General features: G+C 41.0%; 1 protein-coding gene across 1 annotated transcript in view; it reads left to right on the forward strand.

Moving 5' to 3' along the window:
- robo1 (roundabout, axon guidance receptor, homolog 1 (Drosophila)) overlaps positions 1-15,000 on the forward strand; it is a 193,826-nt gene that overhangs the window by 61,847 nt on the left and 116,979 nt on the right. The window lies entirely within an intron of this gene.

The raw sequence follows: 15,000 nt of genomic DNA on the forward strand, positions 1-15,000 counted from the left end.
GTTTATGTCAAGACATTATATGTTAAACAAATCTACTTGATATCATTGTAAAGGTTTTTATAACCATTTCTCAATGTGGCCAAATCAGATCTGGAGTTTTTGTTGCTTTATTGTAGATGTTGCTATATCTTTCCTTTCATTTTCTCCATTAATCCCTTTAAAATTGTAATAAAATTACAATTAATAAAAAAAACAAATAAACAGGGGTCACGGTGGCTTAGTGGTTAGCACGTTCGCCTCACACCTCCAGGGTTGGGGGTTCGATTCCCGCCTCCGCCTTGTGTGTGTGGAGTTTGCATGTTCTCCCCGTGCCTTGGGGGTTTCCTCCGGGTACTCCGGTTTCCTCCCCCGGTCCAAAGACATGCATGGTAGGTTGATTGGCATCTCTGGAAAATTGTCCGTAGTGTGTGAGTGTGTGAGTGAATGAATGAGAGTGTGTGTGCCCGATGACGCCTGAGATAGGCACAGGCTCCCCGTGACCCGAGAAGTTCGGATAAGCGGTAGAAAATGAATGAAACAAATAAACAAAAAAGGGGTGCACAAACTTTTCCACTCAATTGTACCTATTGGAAAGTCATCACATTCCATAAACGACTTGTTCTCGTTCACTTTGTCCGCCACTGAATCGCCATCCAAACCTCACAAATTCAAAATAAAAATAAGCTTAAGGATTTTTTTTGGGGGGATTTTCATGGATTGAAGTTTTTTTTTTTTTTTTTTTTTAGATTATAGGTTGTCTTGCTGTAAGAAGTTCCTTCTTTTCATACTTTACTACCATAAATCGTTTGTGTGTGAGTGAGCTGCCATTTTTAATGAAGGTTTAGCTTTTGGCTTCTTCCCCGAACTGCTCGGCGTAGCGTATCTTTCCAAGCTCAAGAGGAGCGAATGGGGAGGATCTCAGATAGCAAGCACTTTTCGAGCATGCCCAGGAGCTGTCACCAAGGCTCTTGCTGTAATCTAATCGACCTGGCAATGGGTTGGAAGGAACGCTTGACTGCTTTGAGTTTCAAGTGGAATGTGTGACATTGGCATCTGCTCCTCACTGGGCAGAGTTTCAGCTCTTTACTCACCTGCTTTCTGTTCTCTCCGAGTTCCTGAATAATATTCAGCTTTTACACCCAATTAAATCGGCTGATTTAACAGTAAGATGCTGTTTAACTTTCGCTAACACAAACGATTCGTTACATGAAACAGATCGGATTATACCAAGCAAAACAATACGTGATCATAAATGTCCTCTGTGGCTCTGGTTTCACCGTTTAATGCTTTGTTCCTGCTACAAAAAATGATGGTTCATTATACATCAGCAGTTCTGACAGTACTGAGGTGTCGCATCATGACTGCATCATAAATCTTAATGAGTCTAAAACTAAACTAAAAAAAATTTTTTATTTAACAAACAGACTTGTAATTAGGAGACTTTTACGTTTAGGGAAGGAGTCTCCAGTGTCAGCATGCCAGGGTACAGTGTTTACCACCAAGACGATGCTTTTTGTTCTTCTTAACTTTAAGAGTGATGAAAAACGAGAGACTGGTGAGGAAACCAATGTTTCTAGCTGCTAAATGTGATAACAAATACAAAGGGCCTTTTTTTACCCCTGGTCACTTCATGTGTTGTCTCAGATCCGATAGCTATCTGATTTGTTAAAACTGTTCCATTTACATTACGCCACATAAATGCGTCTCGCCGAATCGGATATTGATCCGATCTTTCTACTTCCGCCCAAAATGCTAATATATTTTACCTCATTTCAGGGGTAATTGAAATGGAACACGCTTTGGTGTATGCGGTTGCTACAAAAAACAGCATTTACTGTTTGCTGCATTTTCGCTGGCAGCAGCAGTGCATTTTAATACCAAAGGTGAAAGACACACCTGGGTGAGACACCTGGGTGAAAGATCGGAGCCAGCACTGATGGGAAAACATATTTCTGGCGCGATGCACGACTCGTGAGTCACCTGCGAGTGACGTACTTCCGTTTGTGAGGAGTATAGCGCTGACGTATGTGGCTTGAACAACCACATTCATTTACACCTGTCCAGTTTCATCTGAAACACGTCCCAGACCACCTCCTGAAGGGGTTTGTACCGTCGGATTTATATCCGTCTCCAAAACGTTTCGGAGGGCATTTAGACCTGGTCTTTTTACCATCGGATAGCTATCTGATCACAGAAAACACATGAAGTGACCAGGTGTAAAAAGCCCCAAAGGTACCACATGATCTTTTTAAGGTTGTTGGCAATAGAACAGCTCAGGATGTGCAGTTATAGGAAAAGTTTCAGCTCAACAAAGTGGCGTTGACTGTCGAATTTGACGGAACCGAATAGTAAAAAAAAAAAAAATTTAATTCTGGTGTGGGGATTAAGCAAAAGAGAATATAGAAATCTCCAGCTCTACATTTTATTCTGAAATGCCAAAGATATTTGCAGAGTATAATGAGCATCCAGAGGGATCACAGACATTCGTGCGGTCGGTTGCAATCATAACATGCCATATTTTCCAGATTATATTTTGTCCCTGCTAACACACAGTAAAAAGCATTGGCAAGTCCAGGAGCTAAAAACAGCAACTCTGAAATCCAGCCACTGCAGTGAAGAGTGAATATCATCTGCTTTTCAAAGTATATATTTGAAAAAAGAAAAATGGTGAGCGTTGGCGACAGGACGGTTTGGCCAGAAGACACAGAGCAGCGAGCAGGGAGCAGCGACACCGCGGGCCTCTGGGACGCTTATTTTGTATGAGGTTCAAAAAGAGACATAATGGCATGGTGTCAAAGCTCAGAAACCCTCGCTGTGTGTTTCCGACCCCTCAACCTCCCCCACCCCGCCCTGTTACCCCAGCCGCCCCACGTGTAATTATGTTGCCCAAGCAACTAGCGTTGAAAGCCGTGGGCAGGAATGTAGCGTACCCCAAAGCTTTGCGATTTTTTTATTTTTTTTTTTTTACAATGCTTTAATTGTAGCCTAAAGGAGCAATGCGTTTTCTCGAGACATTTTCCTGACCTTTTGTTTGTGTCAAATCAGGGTTTGGTTTTTGAAAGGTTTGGTGTAATTTGGTGTGTACCGTGCTCATTGGTTGCTAATGCAAGTTCTTAACTTTTTACACTTCTTGTGCAGTGAAACCCATGAAAGTTATTCAAGCACATTAGGTCCGGTTTTCTTTGGACGATTCCTTTTCATGACATGAGTATAACTGCATGGATAACTGTTTAGCAGTTAGCAGTTAGCCTACCACTTAGTCCAGGGTCATTCAGCTTCTTGTTCAGAATTAGGTATGTTCTCTGTCCGTAATCACAATATCTCTGTCTTTATCTGTAACTGTATTTAAACTCCAAATTCTTGTGGAAACCTATACTGGAAACCCTACACCGTGTCTACGGAAATCTGGAAGAGTTCCAGGTCTGACGGTTCCTCGAGCTCAGCTACATTGTTCCAGCTCGTCATCGGTATCAGTTAGAGAGTCATTAGAGTTTGAGTTATTATCTTGATTACTCTAATATTATCTCATAACTCATTACCAAGTCAAAATAAAGAGCTATAATGTCACCTTAACAAGAAGTATGTCAAAATAATGAGCTACTCAATCAAAACTAGATAATATCTTGAAATAACAAGTTACTAAGACAGAAGAACAAGATCATGTCTTAAAATACAGAGATATTTGGGCAGTGGTGGTGCAAGCAGTTAAGCACTTTGGGACATGAACTTAACCCTCACTGCTCCAGTGGAGCTGTATCATGGCTGACCTTGTGCTCCGACCCCAATGTCCCAAAAGGTCATATGTATTCTCTTCTGTATATAAGACAAATAGTCGTGGCCTAATGGTTAGAGAGTTTGACTCCTAACCCTAAGGTTGTGGGTTCGAGTCTCGGGCCGGCAAAACCACGACTGAGGTGCCCTTGAGCAAGGCATTGAACCCCCCCAACTGATCCCCGGGCACCGCAGCATAAATGGCTGCCCACTGCTCCGGGTGTGTGTTCACGGTGTGTGTGTTAATTGCCGTGTGTGTGCACTTTGGATGGGTTAAATGCAGAGAATGAATTCTGAGTATGGGTCACCGTACTTATCCGTATGTCACGTCACGTCACAAATAAAGGCTTCTATTCTATTCTGTTTAGCCAGAATAACAAGTAGTTATGATTTTCATATCTTTGTTCGTATTTGTTTAGAGCATGTTCTGTGTTTTTTGTCGTCGCCTCTTTTCCCTCTGTTTCCATGTTTCTTTTTCTATTCGATACTCAGCATCTGTTATGTGTCATACGTTGTTGGTGAATAATAGGCTTCAGAGGGAACAAAAGATTAGAGAGCAGGACGTGTAAGAGAAGAAGGGTTAAGAGAGGAGTGCAAGCATGCTCTTATCCGTAAGTGCTCACCGTTGAGCCCCGTGGCTGCAGGCTAAATGACGTAATGCAGCGTGTCAGCCTGTGTTTTGAGTATGACTGATGTGTCTGTTCAGATGCCTCCATCTTCAAACAGCTGCAAAAATGTTGATCAAAGAAAGATATTTCTTTACCCGTATAAAACGGGATTTCCAGAGAACCTGCAGAAAAGTTTTTTTTAGGGGTTTTTGACATAGGAATAAAGTCATTCCATGATCTTTCTCTCTCTCCGTCATGTCCCATCGTCGTTTTGTCCTCCTCTTGCCTCCCTTCCTTTCTGGAAAGTCAATATTGTGCTTTTGGGTGCATTAAATCAAGGCTAGTCATTTAAATATGGTAACTCTCTTGGAAGCTGTTGCCTATCAAAGGAGCTAATAATAACATGTTCCTCAGCTGGGAGATTAAAAGGGAAGGAACAGAGATGCTGATAGCCTTAACCACCGACAGTGGATGTCTTTCTTCTCCATGTTTAAGTAGTGGCCTTCTCCACTGGGGATATTTGTATGTTGTGGACTACTAAGTAGACTAGAATCTGACATCCTTGCCAAGCTTCAGATAGAAAACATATGGATCTGTTTAGTTACACAAATACCAAATTGCGACATTGTTTCAGTGGCTTGAACTGATTTGTTGGCTTGGTCATCAGGCTGCATTGGTGCCAAAGGTAAATGTCATCATTCTTGACTGATTGGAGGGGAAGAATAAAAGGGAACGATTTCCTGTCTGTGCGAAAGTTCATACAGCATTGCTTCATAAGTCGCTTTCTCTACGTTGACCTTTTTTTTTTTAACTCTAATTATACAGGAAGGATGAAGTTAAAAATCCTGTGTAGATTAACCTGTCAGTCTAGCAGGATAAATGTTCAGGAGGGTGATGCTTTAGCAGGAAAGATGCCTTTTTAACATAGTGAAGAAAGAACAGAACAAAAATCCTGTCTGAAAGTTTAACAAAGAAAAAAAAACAGATAAACTGCTGGAAACGAACGCCAGCATCGGCCGTTAGAGAGGAGATGCAGGCGATAAACTAATTAAGAGGTGTGAGAGAGAAATTCCACCAAATCTCTGGGTTTTTGTATATATAGATTGAATGCAATGACACTTTCAAGGCACTTAAAGGTGGGGTCTCCGATGGTTGAGAAATGCTTCAGAAAACTGAGTCGGGACAACAAACGAGAAACAAAAATCAAAACAAACGTGTAGCCAATGAGCAGAAAGGGGCGTGCCTTGTCAATATGGGCGGAGAGAGTGTTCAGTGCGCATGTGTGACATTAGCAGAAAGCAGTTTTAACATTGACATGGAGGATAAAAAAGAAAGAAAGAGAAGAAAGGCTTACGATAAGGTAAGAAATAGGACGTGTTAATATAGGATCAGCTTTCCAGCGCTGGAGAGAACTGAAGGAGCAGGAAGTTGGTCACATATTCACAGATTGGAGTTTCCTGAGTCAATAACTCCTGAGCTAAACACTGTTACTACACAAATAACACCTCTTTTCTATCGTAGTAATGTAGAGACGCAGCTACAACCGTGTTTTGTGTAGTAACAGTGTTTAGCTCAGGAGTTATTGACTCGGGAAACTCCAATCTGTGAATATGTGACCAACTTTACTTAAGACGCCGAGGCGCTTTTTTCCTTCTCGATAGGTGAGTAACGTTGGTTTTGCTTTGTTACACAGAACTAATATATGCCTTTGTCCTTTACATGATTATGCTTGTGTGTCATTTTTGCTTGTTTGTTTATCTGCAGTCGTATTGTTCTTCCCTTCAGCTATGATAAAGACACATTTCTTTCCATTAGTTGCCTGATTTACGTATGTATGTGTGGGCGGAGCTAACAATACAGGGGTGGAACCCATTTGGGTTAGGGGCGTGTTTGTTTTGATGATTTCAAATGTCAACATTGGCTTTCAAACAACGGAGACCCCACCTTTAAGTTCTTGATTCTTTCAGTAAGCCAGAAACGTCTCTGCTTTAATGTTGTTTTTAATCCATCTAATATCCAACCAAAGTATGGTTTAATTTCACCGTCTTATTGAAAGTTTCAGTTAAGCACAAAGAAACTTTCCTTTCTGAAAAGGATTTCTTCTTACCCGTCTTTCGTATCTCTGATCCTTTAAGACCTGGTTTAATTAGTTTCATTTTAACGGTTCAGTAAGTTGTAATTATTGATTACAGGGAGAGAAAAATCAGCAGGGTAGATTCCAAACTTTATATATGCAGTGAAGATCCCACAAGGACATTTCCTTTCCCAATAAATCTGGTCCAACAGATGAAGCACAACCAAGTTCAAAATTAGAAACGTGAAGACATCTGTTCTTCAGTCGACAGACGACTCCGTATCATTAGCATCTGGCTGGTTTTAATTGTTTGCTGAATTCCTGGCTGTGTGTCTAATTTAGAGCCACGAAAGTCAGCTGAAGATGGCCTGAAATCAGATGAGGAAAAAAATGATTTCATGATGTTTAATTACAGATTACTGACAGACCTCTTAAGAGTGGAAGATAAAAACCAGAAAACAAGCCTGAGGGAAGAGTGCAGCTTATTTGCTCTTGTCAAACTTGTCATTGCTGCTTCTATTTTACGTTCTTAATGGACCTGAAATCTATGTGACCCATTTACAAGAGAGAAAAATTCCCCGAAGCTTTATGATGATGCTGACATCAGTGTGTTACATTGGGTTCAGCAGTACCAAAATATATAACACCTGGTGTCTTCAGCTGGCCTGCTTCCCAGCATCAGGATCTGCATGTTAAAAACACCATAAACATACGAAAAACTAATTGCTCTTGAAGATACTCTTTAAGATCGGTATCAGCAATGTGCACCCACTTACACCAGAGGTCACAGACATTTGTAGATTCTGGATCATGGTGAGGTATTGAGATGATGCCAGCTGCCCACAATCCCTCCTCCTCTTCTTCCCTGCTGTGGATGCATCAGAATATAGAGAGAAGGTCAGGCTCGAGAGAGACAACTCTGTATGCTGACATGGAAAGGAGAGCAGCAGGAAGTCCTAGCGCTCTGACTTTCACTGCTTTGTTATGCTATCACAGTGAAGAAAGATCTCCTGCTGCTCAAGTCATGGCCTGGCAGAGAAGGAAGGATTTGAGGAAGGGTAAAAGGGTTCACTGCAGTCATGAGGAACAGAGCACTGGGTAGATGGATGACAACTTTGAGGTTGATGGTACTGGAGCAAGGGGCCATATGCATGTTCTGTTGGCTGGTGTGTGTCTGGAGAGTCACCAGGGTGTGGGATTCAAACAATGTTCCCTGATCAAGCTCACTGTTGGACCTCAGCAATCCTATCTGTCCTGGGGTATATGCAGAGGACAGGAATTCACTCTACTTGAGTTGAGTCTTCTGTCTGAAACAGCGTGGCTCAACGGGTAAGGTTCAGTGTTATTGCTGAGAGGGAGTGCGTTCAAATCCCAGGACTAGCCCCGAGATGCTGTATGGCATGACCTTTAACCTTGGACTGCTAAGTTTATGGTTTGGATTGGACATAACCTCACTTGTGACCTGTTTTGGACAGAAGAAGCTACCGTGCAGCAACCGTAACTGGCTACTAAGATGACGAATAGTCTACGATCTCGGTGAAGAAGCTTGGAGGCACTAGGGTCAGCTAATAGCGCATCTTAAGGGGATGGTCTGGTTTGTATCTACGGGTAAAGCCCCTGACAGTTCTGTATAATATACTACAACAGAACACTTCGCTTACATTAAAGGTTCTTTGTAGCCACCATAGCACTTTTAAACAACAATTGGTGCAACCTCTGTTTTTAAAGAGACTACCTGACATCCTAACATCAACTAAGGTATCTTTCTGTAAGCTGCTTTTGGCCGGTTATGCAAACAGTGATGGTGATATTCTTTTTGATAGTTTATGACTTGCATTTCAGGCTTATATATGTCTGAAATTAATTTTCAAAAAAAAAAAAAAAGAGAAAGAAGGAAAAGAAAGCAACTTTTAAGGTGTATCTTAAAACATACTTAGCTGTATGTCACGTCACTTCACTTATCTGCATTTAAATAATAAATAAATAAATAAATAAGACGTGGCCTAATGGTTAGAGAGTTTGACTCCTAACCCTAAGGTTGTGGGTTTGAGTCTCGGGTCGGCCACGACTGAGCAAGGCACCGAACCCCAACCCAACTGCTATCTGGGCACCGCAGCATAAATGGCTGTCCACTGCTCCGGGTGTGTGTTCACTGCTGTGAGTGTGTTCACTGCTGTGTGTGTTTTCACGGTGTGTGTGGCAGGCACTAAATTCCAGGGGTTTCGTTACCACGACGTAAAGTGGCCGTGTTTCCGGAGGTCTTGGAAAAACGCCTTCTTTCAAAAAAACCAGCATACTACGAAGGACAAAACAGTCATACAGGTAGATTTATTTTAGAAAACAAATAAACAACCAAAAACTACGGTTAGGGTTAGATTATCAAATAGGCCACGCTTACCCGATGACGCAATATCTGTTACGCTGTTCTGAATTCCCTGGAAATAAGTGCCTGCCGTGTGTGTTCACTGCTGTGTGTGTGTGCACTTTGGATGGGTTAAATGCAGAGAACAAATTCTGAGTATGTCACGTCACATCGCATCACTTATAAAGATTTGAGGTACTCTTGACTTGACGTTCTACCCCAGTGACTTTTTTTATCTGGTAAGGCCAGAAATATATTTCCTTTTAGTACTTTCTTCACAAACCAGACGAGCCATTTATGTTATGCCCATGGGTGGGGCTAGAGTCAATCCTCACTCATAAAACTCTACATGAGACTACAAAGGAGCAGGAACCATGAAAGAGCTGTTTAGGGAAGAGAATAGCGTTGTTTGAAGATAAGACAGAAGTGGATCTCACGTTAGCCCTTGGTGATTAGGCAGTAGAGATTTTAGATTTCATTGAGGTAAAGGAAGTAAATGAGACCTGCCTGCCCAGTAACTGGGGCCTCTTTCATGCTTCTTAGTATTGCTTTGATCCCAGGAAATTTGCTCTATCCTTAGGCACGGACAGTTCACTCGGACTCGCAAAGCTCGAAGATTTTTTGCCCATGTGGCAAAGTCTACATTATTTGCAGTCCAGTCTGCCTCAAATTTGCAGCTCGAATAAAAAGAAACGCATTCAACAGAAGCGACTGCCCTCCATCCTATCTCGCAGATACTTGTGCGCTCATATCGAACACCTCCTGCTAAACACTGAATAGCTCAGACTAGTGTATCGTCCTGCAGCAGCGAGCTACAGTGAGATACCGCGATTTCCTCTCGACTGGCCTCCGTTTGTGATAAACACTGATTATAAAGTCGCTCTCAGCTGGAGGGCTCAGATAGGAAACGTCCGCCTTGACTGAAGAGCCAAGCTATTAGGCCACCCGCCACTTCTAATCTCCCTAGTTTTGGTTCTAGGGTCTCGAGGGACCCATGGGGTTATTTTTTAAATATCGGTGTACGATGCAGTTCTGCTCTGCTAGACTGAAGTGGTTAATAGTGCAAGCGTAAGCTGGTGCTCGAAGCTTTTCAGCAATCCTGATAACGGCTGGTGAGGATTAAGGTATGTGGAAGAACGTATGAGGTTTGGGGCTGTTTTTTGTGGGGGATAAAACGCGGTTTGAGTCGAACATTCATTACTTTTTGTGACGGCACTATCTGTTGGTTTTTTTCCCCAACAGAAAGTAAACCAAAATAGGATTTTAAGTTTCATTGAGCACATTAGGACCACTGTTTAACCCTTGTATGGTGTTCGGGTCTGTGGGACCCATTTTCGTAAACATCAATAGTTTTGAAAAACTTTGCTTCCTTGTAAATTTGTTGATTTTGTTTCCACTCGTAACTTGATTTAAATTTGATTTTCTTTTTTTTTTATTACTTTTTATTAAAAAACAACAAAAAACGAATAGAACTTTAATTAAAAAATGTGATGTAATAAAGTTAAAGGGCAAACATTAACCATATATGCTGTTTATATTGCTTGTAATTGGGATGAAGTAAACATCTGTAGAGTATTTTAACATCAAATATTTAATTGTGTTGAATTAAAAACCCAAAAATGCAGCGGGTCAAACAGACCCACGGACACCGGCTGAGTAACAAATATACAAACAACATACAAGGGTTTATTTATCGGTGCCTTATTGGCCAGTGAGGTTTTTAATGGTAAATTTTGTCGTCGTCATCAGTGTCATTTTTGTATTAATGCACAATGCTGTGGTGACGTCATCAGTAGCATTATTAGCTAGATAGAGATGGAAAAGAAGAAAAGAAAGAATATAGATAAAAAATGAAAAATATAAAGCTAGAGCATAACTAAACCGAATACCATCCGTGTCGATCTAAAGTTATTTGGGGAAAAATTTTCACCTTCTCTATTTCCATTTTTTCAGTATCTTTTTTAATACATGGTCTCAAAATACTTTTTTTAAATAACACTCAAATCAAGGACAGGATTAAGTCTGGAGTTAAGCTCTAACTCTTTATACCGGGACACCAGCCATACCGGAAATGGACTTACAGTATGAGACATTTTTAATCAGTATAAAGAAATGAATGATTTTTTTTACACTGAATTTTAGTGTTGAAGATAAATTCGAGCTGATTTTTAGGTGATCAAAGACTTAAAGCATCTCAGAGAGCAGTATTATGTTGATATCAACATTTACTCTGAGGGCCTTTTTACACCCGGTCACTTCATGTGTTGTCTCTGATCCGATAGCTATCTGATGTGTTAAAACTGTTCCATTTACATTAGGCCACATAAATGCGTCTCGGCGAATCGGATATCGATCCGATCTTTCTACTCCCGCCCAAAATGCTAATATATTTTACCTCATTTCAGGGGTAATTGAAATGGAACACGTTTTGGTGTATGTACTTAAATATACTTTTGGTTCTATATGTTTTACAAAGCTTTTGTTGGACGCTTTCATCGCTCCAAAGAGCAATAAGTGCCTGCGTGTCGTCCATGTTGTTTGTTTCTGGCGCGATGCACAACTCGTGAGTCACCTGCGAGTGACGTACTTCCGTTTGGGAGGAGTATAGCGCTGACGTATGTGGCTTGAACAACCACATTCATTTACACCTGTCCAGTTTCATCTGAAATGCGTCCCAGACCACCTCCTGAAGTGGTTTGTACCGTCGGATTTATATCCGTCTCCAAAACGTTTCGGAGGGCATTTAGACCTGGTCTTTTTACCATTAGATAGCTATCTGATCACAGAAAACACATGAAGTGACCAGGTGTAAAAAGCCCCTGAAGATACAAACATTTCACCTCAGAAACAGAAATCCTGATGAAACTCTACAAAGTCTTAAAGTCCTTAAAGAGCGTCTACTTTCATATGAGCTTCATATTAACACCATTGTGGAGTGAGACGTGACAAATCATCAACATGGACACAATAAAAACAGGAGGAAACTCAATTTTTGGTCTCTGACAAAAAGAGTTGAGATAATAATCATCAGTGAATGGCATGAAACATTGTTTTTCTAGTTTATTACATGCTGCATAAAGTTGAAACAGGCTACTTAAGTAATAAAACTACAGGGTAAATGAGTTAATGATGCTGTTGCTATGAGCGTTTTTTCTCTTTCTTATGTAAAGTTTTGGAGAGAGGAAGCAGTGGATAAGTTAGAACATGCTCTGATTTTGCCATTAGCATGATTATAAATCTTATGAACAAAATACTTCCTCTTATGATTATTATAACAGGGCGTGAACACACACACACACACACACACACACACACATGGCAGGGACCTACTTTGTCTCTTCTTTCTCTTTGAAATGGGTGTGGCTGGGATACTGTAGCGTTCTTTTGCAACCAAACACCCGACAAAGCCTGAAGCTGAAGAGGCCAGAGGCTGAGCGAGGGATATAGACCGAGTAAAAAAAACAGGGAGAAAAGAAGTGACGGAGAGAAAAGATGTGATCTAAAAGGGAACTTTCTCTGGTTTCTGCTTGGTTTGGTGACTGAGTGTCATGACAGCTGTTGATGTTGTAAAAGAAAAGAAAAAAAATTCTCACAGTGTCTGTTGTAGAACTGGTGTCAAGAAGTTTAGCCTTTTTAAGATTAAGTTAACAATTCATCTGTCTATCTGTCTGTCTGTCTGTCTGTCTGTCTCTCTACATCTGTCTGTCTGTCTGTCTGTCTGTCTCTCTACAGCTGTCTGTCTGTCTGTCTGTCTGTCTGTCTGTCTCTCTACAGCTGTCTGTCTGTCTGTCTCCGTCTGTCTGTCTGTCTGTTTCCATCTGTCTTTCTGTCTCTCTCTCTCTGTCTTTCAATTGCCTATCTATCTATCTATCTATCTATCTATCTATCTATCTATCTATCTATCTATCTATCTATCTATCTATCTATCTATCTATCTATCTATCTATCTATCTATCTATCTATAGGCTTTTCTCCATATATGTATATTGCAGTGGAAGTGGAAACACCTTTTTGTCCTTGCTTTGTGCAGTTGAACGGTTCAGTGTGTGTGTGTGTGTAACTGAAACACTCCTGCTCCAATTCTCATTAGGCCTTTTCCAGTGGGATTAGAAGACTGCCGAGTCGGCAGGTGCCGCAATAACTTCATTTCACCCGCTGTTCAGGAGGCGTAATAGCTTATCGATCGGCTGACAGAGAAGCAACGAGCCGCCACGGACGGACGCAGAAGGAGAGGAGAAGCTAATCGGAGCTCAGAGGGAATTCAATCATAACGCCGCTAAACTTCATCAGCGTCATACAAACGCGTGTCTACGTCTGTATAGCTGGAGGTCATCATCTTCTTCAGCTGTCTGAGTGGATTTATCAGGAGACTATGGGAGCTTTATGTACATGAGTGGATAAAGATTATCATATCAGCCCAACTTAATCTATCAGTCTCATCCTTAGTGATGAAAACGAATCCAATTCAATCCAATTTTACTTTAACAATACACAGTGCATCAGTAATACTGGTGCTCCTTTCAGGTTCTCCCAGAATGCTCTGTAGCTCTACCAGGCTTGGTTAGACGGCGACGTACGAGATGATTAGTGTGATGACGTTGACCGCACTGGACCGACTGAAAGAATATAGTGACAGCGCCTTGCTATGACAGACCACGTTACTGATCGAGACACAGATGACTGGTGATGTTCTCTAAGCTGTCATGTCGCTAGCTTAGCTACAAATCCAGCAACTACTGGTTAGAATAAAGGTCAAAGCAATTAGGTCACACTTTCACCGTTGGAGAATCGGTGTGATGTAACCTGACAAACGCTTCCAGGGAAACGGTTTGGTCCTCATACACTTTGATCTAGTTCCTTCGTATAGTTTCAGAGCTAATTTTAACCTTCGTACGTCGTAACCTCCATATGCTGAAATGAGGCCTCTTCCTGGCGAGTAGCTGGCCTGCACGTCTATCTCAAAGTTATTACTCTCTGCAGGATGTGTGTGTGTGTGTGTGTGTGTTTTCTCAGAGGAGTTGTGCTCTATTAGCTTGCCCTAGCTAACACACCTGGAAAGTGCACATCTTGCTTTTCTACTTCACGCGACGTTTAGCGTGTCCATCTTAACCCTAGCTTCCAGGGCAAGGAAAGAGGAAGGTTACAGAAGGAGCCGTGTGTAAATCCCACGCTGGTCTGGAGAGCGTCACGATGTGGAGAGGTTGTCCACGCCATGTCGTGTGTCATGATGATCTTCTCGGAGCGTTTGTATGGCCCTCGTCCTGCTCCGGTAAATCTCGGCACCAAAATAATAATAATAATAATAATAATAATAATAAGTAATAAATATATTAATAAATGTTAATAATATTCTATTTTTAGCCAAGAAGATTTATCCAAAGGCTTCAAAGCATTTCCCAAACTTTTGTTTGTTTGCACTAATTCTTTTTTTTTCTTTTAAAGTAAAATTTAAAAATGAATAAAATATTATTAGAAAACTTTAATGAATAAATTTAAAATCTAAATAAATATACATTAAAAACTTATTTTAATTTAAAAAAATGTAAAAAAAAATCTGTTAAAGTCTAATTTGAAATTATTTAAAATTAATTTAAAATATTAAATATATATATATATATATATATATATATATATATATATATATATATATATATATATATATATATATAAACTACTCTAAGATTGTATTACTTATATATATACATATATATATAGATGATAAACAGATGGTTTAGAGCTGGAGTTGTGGAGAAACTAAGCTATAAACCGATACACTGATCTGACAAGATCTGAGTGGCAGAAAAAGCAAGGGTGAAAGACGGAATAAATAAAGACGAATAAAACGGAGTGAGAGGTAGGAGAGCAGGAAAGCAGAGTGTTCTGGCATGGACACGATAAGGAGACAGGTGCTTTCCTGCCTGCTTAAAGAGCTAGCGACAGCTGCCAACTGGCTGTGTGTGTGTGTGTGTGTGTGTGTGTGTCTTTGTGACCCTGCCAGCTGAAACATGTCCCAGCAGCCTCGTCTTCAGTGACTCCTGCGTCTCATCTCCGCCGTGTGCGAGTCTCAGACCTGTGGCTTGGTTCTTGGCGGCGTTCCAGCGAATACCCGCCCTGACCACTCACTTTTTTCCCTTGATGTTTGACATCGGATCCTTTCAGGGAGGAGCACAGGAAGGAACCTCAGGCTACGTGCTGATGTGGAGATG

This window comes from Tachysurus vachellii, chromosome 15, assembly GCF_030014155.1.
Source record: "Tachysurus vachellii isolate PV-2020 chromosome 15, HZAU_Pvac_v1, whole genome shotgun sequence".
NCBI lineage: Eukaryota > Metazoa > Chordata > Actinopteri > Siluriformes > Bagridae > Tachysurus > Tachysurus vachellii.